The sequence below is a fragment of the Aplidium turbinatum genome, chromosome 1 (genome assembly GCF_918807975.1).
Source record: "Aplidium turbinatum chromosome 1, kaAplTurb1.1, whole genome shotgun sequence".
In the NCBI taxonomy this organism is placed as follows: Eukaryota; Metazoa; Chordata; class Ascidiacea; order Aplousobranchia; family Polyclinidae; genus Aplidium; species Aplidium turbinatum.
Genome location: NC_137472.1, coordinates 17,755,737 through 17,765,707, shown reverse-complemented (window position 1 = coordinate 17,765,707; position 9,971 = coordinate 17,755,737). Strand labels below are relative to the sequence as shown.

General features: G+C 39.1%; 1 pseudogene; it reads left to right on the top strand.

Moving 5' to 3' along the window:
* The first annotated feature begins 435 nt into the window (after positions 1-435).
* On the top strand, positions 436-5,073 carry LOC145770314 (ATP-dependent RNA helicase DHX8 pseudogene; annotated as a pseudogene).
* The last annotated feature ends 4,898 nt before the right edge of the window (positions 5,074-9,971 follow it).

Genomic DNA, 9,971 nt, shown 5'->3' with positions numbered 1-9,971 from the left:
CAAACATTTACTAGTAAGCAGAAGGAAAAGTTCCCTTTTTTTTTGAATTACTAATTGCCGCATGCAAAAGTGAAATGAAGAAAACAAGGTCACCGCTAGAGATGTAAAAAAACTTTAAAAAAAAAAAAAACGAGCTCGTTTTTTTGTATATTTATCGTTTTTTAGGAATTTAATTTCACCAGACTAGCACTGCAAGGTGCAAGCGATACCTCTGACCAACGCAGCGTCAACAACTTACACAAGAAATAACCAAATCTAGTGGCATCAGTTCTCGCATCATTAGAGTCCTCCATCATCGTGTTTTGCAGTATACGGATCACATCATTCGGTCATGTAGCAATTTGTTGTTGTAGCAGAACGCAAACTAACAATATTTATTAATTTTGTAGATCCTTATTTTTACTAGCAATCTGAAAAATATATACCTTTAATGTAATGGAAGAGTTGAAAAAGTTGGAATACTTATCTTTGGTATCGAAAGTATGTACAGAGCTTGATAATCATTTGGGACTGAATGATAAAGATCTTGCAGAATTCATTATAAATCTTGCTAAAAAACACAAGAAATTTCCTAAATTTTCAAAGGCTCTGAAAAAGAATGGTGCAGATTTTCCAGAAACTTTTACAAAAAATTTGTTATCACTCATCCATAGGATGTTACCTGACTCCAACACAAAGCAGGAAGAAACAGAAAAAAATGACCCAATTGAATCGAATACTTCTAACCCAGATGATACCAGAAACAAATACAAGGCAACTTTTCCTGCTTTGTGCAGACCAAATCAAACAGTAACACGAAATCCCAAAACAGACGAAAAGCTTTTTTCTATTGAAGATGACAGTGATGCTAAAAATACAATCAAGGATATTGAGGCACTTTTTGCCAAACAAGCAGATGATAAAGCAGAATCAAAACAAGACTCTTTTTCTAGACATGATAGTGATTCCAAGTCAAGACATGATTCCGGTCGTGAATCAAGATGTGTTCGTGATTCTGACCCTAGAAGTTATCGTGATTCTGGCTCCAGACGTGATCGTGAATCTGACTCTAGACGTGATCGTGATTCTGACTCCAGACGTGATCGTGATTCTGGCTCCCAACGTGATCATGATTCTGGCTCCCGACGTGATCGTGATTCTGGTTCCAGACGTGATCTTGATTCTGGCTCCAGGCGTGATCGTAATGACCGGCAAACACAATCAGATCGAAATAGAAACACTCGATCAGATCGTGATGCATCTTTTTATTCATCGAAAAAAGATATGTATGAAGATGTTGGTAGAAGAGACAGGAAGCAAAGGAGTCGTTCACCACGGTACTCTGAAAAGCAAAATGAAAGTTCAAGCTCAAAGGAATTACAACCAGGTGATATTTATGATGGAAAAATTACTTCGATTATGCAGTTTGGATGCTTTGTGCAGCTACATGGTTTTCACACAAAACAAGAAGGATTAGTTCATATTTCTGAACTTCGAAATGAAGGAAGAGTGATTAATGTTTCAGATGTCGTTAAAAGAGGGCAAAGGTGCAAGGTAAAAATTCTTTCTGTATCTGGAAAAAAACTAAGTTTAACAATAAAAGATGTGGACCAAAACACTGGTGAAGACATTAACCCTAACAGAACTCATCGGATTCAAACTAAGGAACCCAACCCTGAACCCCTGGGTAGAAATCCTGATCGTCCTGTTGATATGGCTCTTCCCGAAGCTACAGTTATGGATGGACCATCGTCACCAAAGCGGATAAATAAAGTTTCAGATATGGAGCGTTGGGAGATTAAGCAAATGATGTCTGCTGGTTGCATGGATGCAACAGATCTTTTAGACTTTGATGAAGAAACAGGAGTTTTGGCAAAAGCAGACAGCGACAATGAAGATTTAGAGATCGAATTGGTTGAAGAAGAACCACCTTTTCTCAGTGGCCATACAAAGCAAAGCATTGACCTCAGTCCAGTGCGTATTGTGAAGAATCCAGATGGATCGTTGTCCAAAGCTGCCATGATGCAAGGTGCATTGTCGAAGGAGAGAAGAGAAATCAAACAACAACAGAGAGAAGCAGAGTTAGAAACGCAACCCACCGCAATGAACAAGAGCTGGACAGATCCAATGCCAAATAGGGAAGGTCAAGGAACGTCTCAGGCCAAAGCTGGAACTGGCACAATAGTTTCTGATATACCGGAGTGGAAAAAACAGGCTTTTGGTGGCACCAAAGCTTCATACGGACGAAAAACTGAGCTTAGTATAATGGAACAAAGGCATAGTCTTCCCATTTTCAAACTAAAAGAGCAATTGGTCCAAGCTATACAAGATAATCAAGTGCTCATTGTTATTGGTGAAACGGGTTCTGGAAAAACTACACAGATCACCCAATACATTGCAGAAGTCGGTTATACAATACGTGGCAAAATAGGTTGCACTCAACCGAGAAGAGTAGCTGCGATGTCAGTAGCTAAACGAGTATCTGAAGAGTTTGGTTGTAGGCTTGGACAGGAAGTGGGTTACACGATTCGTTTTGAAGATTGCACTAGTCAAGAAACCAAAATCAAGTACATGACAGAAGGAATGATGTTGCGAGAATGCCTGATTGACTTTGACTTGTCACAGTATTCAGTGATTATGCTTGATGAAGCCCATGAGAGAACAATTCACACTGATGTTTTATTTGGACTATTAAAAAGCACTGTCAAAAAACGAAAAGATTTGAAGCTAATTGTTACTTCTGCTACTTTAGACGCTGTGAAATTTTCGGAGTATTTCTTCGGAGCTCCAATCTTCACAATCCCTGGCCGTACATTTCCTGTTGAAATTATGTACACCAAAGAACCAGAACCAGATTATCTGGATGCTTCTTTGATAACTGTTATGCAAATCCACCTGACTGAACCACCTGGAGATGTACTAATATTTTTGACAGGTCAGGAGGAAATTGACACTGCATGTGAAATTCTGTTTGAAAGAATGAAATCACTAGGTCCTGATGTTCCAGAACTCATTATTCTTCCAGTTTATTCGGCTCTTCCGTCAGAGATGCAGACTCGAATTTTTGATCCAGCTCCTCCAGGCAGTAGGAAAGTTGTTATTGCAACTAACATTGCTGAAACTTCACTAACGATTGATGGTATCCATTATGTAGTAGATCCTGGTTTTGTGAAGCAGAAAGTGTACAACAGCAAAACCGGAATAGATCAACTTGTTGTCACTCCAATTTCCCAAGCACAGGCGAAGCAAAGAGCAGGAAGGGCCGGAAGAACAGGCCCTGGAAAATGCTACAGGCTTTATACTGAGCGAGCATACCGAGATGAAATGTTAGCAACTGCAGTCCCTGAGTTGCAAAGAACAAATTTAGCTTCAATTGTTTTGTCTCTAAAAGCAATGGGAATCAATGATCTTCTTTCATTTGACTTCATGGATCCACCTCCCATGGAGACTTTAGTTATTGCAATGGAACAACTTTATCAGCTTAGTGCCCTTGATGATGAAGGTTTGCTGACACGTTTGGGCAGAAGAATGGCAGAATTTCCTTTAGATCCAATGCTTTGCAAAATGTTAATTATGTCCGTTCATTTATCATGCAGTGACGAAATCTTAACCATTGTGTCTATGCTGTCTGTGCAGAATGTTTTTTACAGGCCCAAAGATAAACAAGCTCTTGCTGATCAAAAGAAGGCTAAGTTTCATCAGAATGAAGGTGACCATTTGACACTGCTTGCAGTTTATAACTCATGGAAGCACAATAAGTTCAGTAATCCATGGTGTTTTGAAAACTTTGTCCAAGCGAGAACATTACGCAGAGCACAAGATGTCAGAAAACAAATGCTTGGAATTATGGATCGCCACAAACTAGACGTTGTAACTTGTGGAAAAAACACAGCCAAAATACAAAAAGCCATATGCAGTGGCTATTTCAGGAACGCTGCTAAGAAAGACCCCCAAGAAGGATATCGCACCGTTGTGGACCAGCAAGTTGTGTATATTCATCCTAGCAGTGCCTTGTTTAACAGGCAGCCTGAATGGATTGTTTATCACGAACTCGTCTTGACTACAAAAGAATACATGCGAGAAGTGACTGCAATTGACCCAAAGTGGCTCGTAGAGTTTGCTCCTAAATTTTTCAAAACTGGTGACCCAACGAGGTTAAGCAAGCAAAAGAAACAGCTTAGACTTGAACCGTTATACAATCGTTATGAAGAACCGAATTCTTGGAGAATTTCTCGTGCTTACCGACGCCGTTGAGAAGACACTTTGTTGGTTTGCAACTTGGAAATATGTTCAGTTGATGGTTTGCAGAGCATTGTTCCTTGTGTAGGTCGTTGCAAACGCATGTATAACGATCGAAGGGAAGTGAAGATTGGTTTAATAACGTTACATTGCGTTATGAACGACCCTGTGAGTTGTGAAATTGCACTTTAACTCTTCTGAAGTTACGTTCACTTTTGGAAGTGAGCTACGCATTGTCTGTACCAATACCACTGGTGTTGGAGCGACAAAGACCCGTCTGGCAATTGTTTTGCTGGTGTACAATTTTCAAAAGTCATTTTTGATCACCATGAGAGCAGCTATGGCATGAGGTCGAAACTGCCTTTTTTTACAACCTCAATTCATACTGAGTATTGTTGGCATTGTTAGAATTTATGTTTTCGTGTTGTTGCTTGTCATGTCGCTGATGTGGAGTTACGATTTTTAGGCGCCATAACTTGGTGCTTGGCCAATAGGTGTCCAACTGTCCGTCCTGCAGCGGTGTGCGATTTATGTTTTGACTCACTTTGTTGCATGAGTATTTAGGCGTTATTCTGAGTACAGTGTCTTTTATTGGCTGCTTTGTGGTTATGATAACACTGTATATTTTACAATAACTTACAGGCTATGTATGATATTTATTGTTTAAACAATAAATACTATTAATACTACAAAAAGTGCTCTATGCCAAGAAAAAAAGCCAAGCAGAGCAAATTACATCAAATATAGTCATTACTTTCTAAAACCTCTACAGCCTGTTTCACCCTAAAAGGGGGATCATCAGAAGGTCCTTATTCAAATAGAATTTTATTTGAGTTTTATTTTTATAGAATTTTGTTAAAACTTTATTTGATTCTGTTTGAATAAGGACCTTCTGATGATCCCCGCTTTAAGGTGAAACAAGCTGTAGAGGTTTTAGAAAGTAATGACTATGTTTGATGTCATTTATTGTGTAAGTAAAGCTCTCTTCTAAAAAGCGTTGTCTAACCTTCCAAGCTATAAAATGGAAAATCTGATGCCTGTTTTGGACATAAGTCTTGTTATTGGGCTTATCTGTTATTTGTGCTCGTTACCTGTTCATCACTAGTATTCCTTGCTGTAGCAACCAATAAAATACAATCTCGAATGTCGCCTAAATATTTATGTGATAAAGAGTCGACATTTAAATCTCTCGACACCTCCTTGACATACGCCCAAGTAACCTTGCTTAAAAGGCGTCAGTTTTGTCTTTATGACAACCTTTGTTAGATCAGGCACACTTAAGCAGGATTGCCTTCATGATAAAGTGATAATCACCTTCTTTACATTTCGAATTGAAAATTAAATCTTTTTTGACTAAACTGCACATTATAATGATTGCCGTACGAGAACCGACCCTATAGCCTACTTTGATATGGAGGATTGTATCCTAGCCATATGTATTGTCCACACCAACTTTGGTTTACCGTAACTTAAAATGGCGTCATATACTGTATGCCTAACTATAACAGCCCGCTGTGTGGATATGCCTGTCTAATTTGTTGTAGTTTTATTTCATGGGCTGTATGTTGCTTGAGTGTTACCAAACAATATAATAATTTATTTGCATCAGACAAAGCTGTCCATATCCAAAACAAAACAACAAAATAATACACAAACTGCAAATGCACAAATAACGAACAATGCTTAACGCACACAACTTTTAACACCTTGTCGGCATGGTTAGTTAACACCTCTCCATCTTCACATTAAAATTTGCTGTGAAGTATAAAACCTTTTTGGTAATAATTACCTAATTATTTACTATAAAATTGCAAGTATCGACACGAGAATCCAGTCTAAACTTTAATTCGATGGATTGGATCGTTCACTTGTATTTATGTGTTTTATTTACGCCAACTTTTGGTTTGTTTTTACTTTGTAGCCTGCCGCCCCTACCTAACAAAAGGGATGTTAAAATGTAGCTTATGATCCCCTTAATTAGGGATGGTACCCTTTGTGAACGGTCTTATTGCGTTATTACATTTTTTTGTATTTTTACATCATTTTGGTGGAGGAATACAATGATCATGAGATTTTACGCATCCCGCAATGCCCAAATTCGTCTTTCTTGACAGGAGACAAACTTGGAGCTTCCGCATGGTTGAACAAAAATATTTTCATTTTGCAAGGGAAGTGCTGTCTTGATGAAATAGGCCACGTACAGACATAGTTCTTCCTGTCGAACTATTCAGCTCAATAGGTTTTGTTTTTGTCGAGCGCCACTGAGTTACACGTCTTGTTTGTTTATAGGTTATGGAATAAACGCTGATGCACCGAGTTTTAATGCTTTGTAGGTTATGTAAAATTCAATCACTTGTAGGCTACTGTATTTTCATATAGCTATCAGTAGCGGATCTTACACAAAAATTAGCTTGACGTCGGCAAAATTTGTGAGCAAATTAAAAAAAGTGCAAACCCAGCGCCGCTTGATCTTGCGGTTTCTTCGTTCGTAAAGTCAGGAGCCTTACCAACTGAGCTATCGGGATTAACGATTTTCAAACTTTAATTTGGCATTCTACCGGTTCCTAATGCAAAGTAGGCTATTTTTATGATTAGGCCTAGGCTAATCGTTTCAATGAAAACATCTGTAAATCTGATCTTGTCGTTTGCGCAGTTAGCCTACAAACTGGTATTTTTTATGAAATTGACAAAAAATAATTTGAAATGCGTGTAACGTACCAATTAGCCTAGCCTACATCTCTTCATTATTCCCATGCTCACTTGGGTTTTAATAAAAGGAAACTTTACCTAATGACAAAACTTCACTTGTTATGTAAGCCAACAAATCCAATCTAATTTGTTTTGCAATGGTGTCAAACCTTAAATTTGTCGAGAGTAAACTCTTCCAGTGGCATGTAGGCTACCGGTAGCCTACTTACTGAGAGAAGCCAGTAAAAACTTGTGTGGATCAGACCACCGAAAATAAGATTGGTTATAGCCTATTATGTTAACGAAGCTGACGAATAAAACATCTCTGCGGCTAATTGGGCAGACCATAAATGGAAGTCAAGAAGCTCAGATTCCATTTGTTCATCGCTGACACCAGTCCCATCGGCCTGAATCACAATTAGGGAGCGTTCAAATATTACGTCGAATTTTTGACCCCCCCTCCCCCATGTGACGCCAACGTAACGATTTTGTCAACCCTCCCCCACGTGACGCTTTTCCATTACAAAGCCCGTTTTGCCAGTTTATATCAAAATTATGACGTGGAAACACGTGCTGATAAAATATCTTGGTTTGTATGCACCTAAAGCTTACGTTTGAGACATGAAATTTTAGCTATAGGCCTACTCTTTTTTTGGAATTAAAACGTATAGCCTACCTACTGAAAACGTTTAGTAGCCCAACGTCCAAAATGTTTCGATCCAAACCTTTCATTGTTTGGTTATGTATTGAAAGAAACATCACAAAAGCGCAAAAGAAACCGCAAGGAAAGCTAAGCATCTTCGAATGGGGTCATCAATGCTTCAAAAATGTTTCTTCGTTTGTGTGGTTCGAACTTGATGCATAATTGTCTTCTTCAGACTCGCACGTATGAATGTCTTCAACCTGTTGAGAGGTTTGTGTCAAAGTCGTTTGGTTCATGAACATAAGTAGGCCTAGGCCAGTGCTATTCAACCGGGTATACTGTATACCCAAACGTATATACCAGATCAAAACTAGAGTATACAGCTGGAGAAGGGTATAGGCTACAGCTTAGATCTGTGATAGTGGAAGTCACAACAGAGACAGCAATTGGCATATTTGTAAACTTTTAACCGGACCTACTGGTGTGCAGTTATTACTCGCCAACCTGCTTTGTGCTTTTGGAAACAGATACGCTCGAATATACTTCGCGAACAATTAGGGGCATTTTACACTGCAAGGAAACCCAAGGGCTTCCAAGTTTCGTGATATATTCTGGATTGCAAAATTGGCATACTTGGCGTCGATTTATGATCGTTTGAACCAAGTGAAGATCAGTCTTCAAGTGAGAGGGGGTGATATATTTCGGTCAACTAGCAAGATCAATGCGCTGAAGATGAAAATTTCACTCTGGAAATAGAATGCTTTGTCGAGGAACTTCAATGACTTTCCTATATTAAGTCAATACATGTAAGAGTCTAGCTGGGAGTCTGAGGACGTTTCTACTGAAGATAAGTTGTCTGCCCTTATTGTTGGTCACCTGAAATTACCTGCCGACAATTTGACTACGTATTCTTCTGAAGATAACGACCAATGTCTGGAAGCAAACTCGTGAATTATCCAACCATTTAATGAGGAACCAACTGAGGATGAGGAATTATTGGAACTACGGGCTGATTTAAATCAAAAATACTCATTCCGAGAAGTGGATTACACAGAATGTTGGGTTTCTCTTCTTGAATTTCCCGAATACAAAAATCTCGCGCAAAAAGCTATCAATGTCTTGGTGCAGATGCAGTGGCGTAGCCAAGGGGGGGGGTTTTGGTGGTTACAACCCCCCCCCTTTGGCACGCGTGTGACGTCACGATATTGAGAATGATGCTTTCAGTCTAAAAAAATTGCCTAATTTTTCACAAAACTGCATTAAAAGACCGAGTTTTGCCAATACCAAACATCTCAGCCAGGAATTAGCAACAAGAAAACATAGAGACTTAGCTTTATTTCCAAAAAATGCCGAAGAAAACATGATCTTATCCTTTTGCTATGCCACCGGACAGCATCATTTTACAGGAATATTCATACCCACATTTTTGTTGAAAATGCTCTCAGAATGCATCAAATTCAAAGTAATTTTTCAAAATTTTCTGGGGGAGGCCCCCCAGACCCCCCGCCGCTGGGTTGTCAAAACCCCCCCTTTCAAAATTTCTGGCTACGCTGCTGTGCAGATGCCCAGGGCCTCCGAGAGAAGTCAGCACTGGTCGGGAAACAATACGAAAAATAGGCCCCATAATATTTTTTAGCTAATATTGCGTTGCATGTTCGTGTTAAGCTGAAATTAGCCTACTTTCCTCAGCATGAAAAGAACTTCGTTCAATGTAAAAATCATCAATAATTAATCACTGGATTACACTTGCAGCAAAAATGCCATTGAGGCTAACTATTTTGTCGAGAAAGCTTTGTAAACACACAATAGGCCTACAGGCAACAAAAATAGTTCAACCAAGCATTTAATTCAGGAGTGTCCAAACTTTTTCCCACGCAAGCCAGATTTGATAATAAGTGTTCGTTTGCGGGCCAACAGCCACAATAATTTTTCTGAAAACTGCAAGTTGAATTTATATGATTTTTGTGTGTCTGCAGGCCAAAAATAACACATTGTAGGCTACAACAACAGGCGCGGGCCATACAAAAACGTCTCGTGGGCCGGAGTTGGCCCGCGGGCCGGACTTTGGACATCCCTGATTTAATTCAACCCTTTCTGGATTTTTTGCAATGCAAAGTTACGGTTCACAGCATCAAATAATAAAATTTTGCGACATCTGAATTGATGCACAACATGTATAGTTAGGCTTTTCAATCGGTTTTGAGTCATAGGCCTACTGGAGCGCAAACAACTCTTTACAAATTTCAGTAATCGCTAAAACCACGTTTTCAAAGCGCAACTGTTGGAGGTAGCTACTGGAACACAAAAAAAAACATAACAAAACTATTTGGAAAAACTTTTCGAAAGTTGCAATCAATGATTCCTTGTGTAGAGAGATTATGGGGTGGTTTGCAGCTGAAGTTTGCTGTGTGGCTTTCTGTCA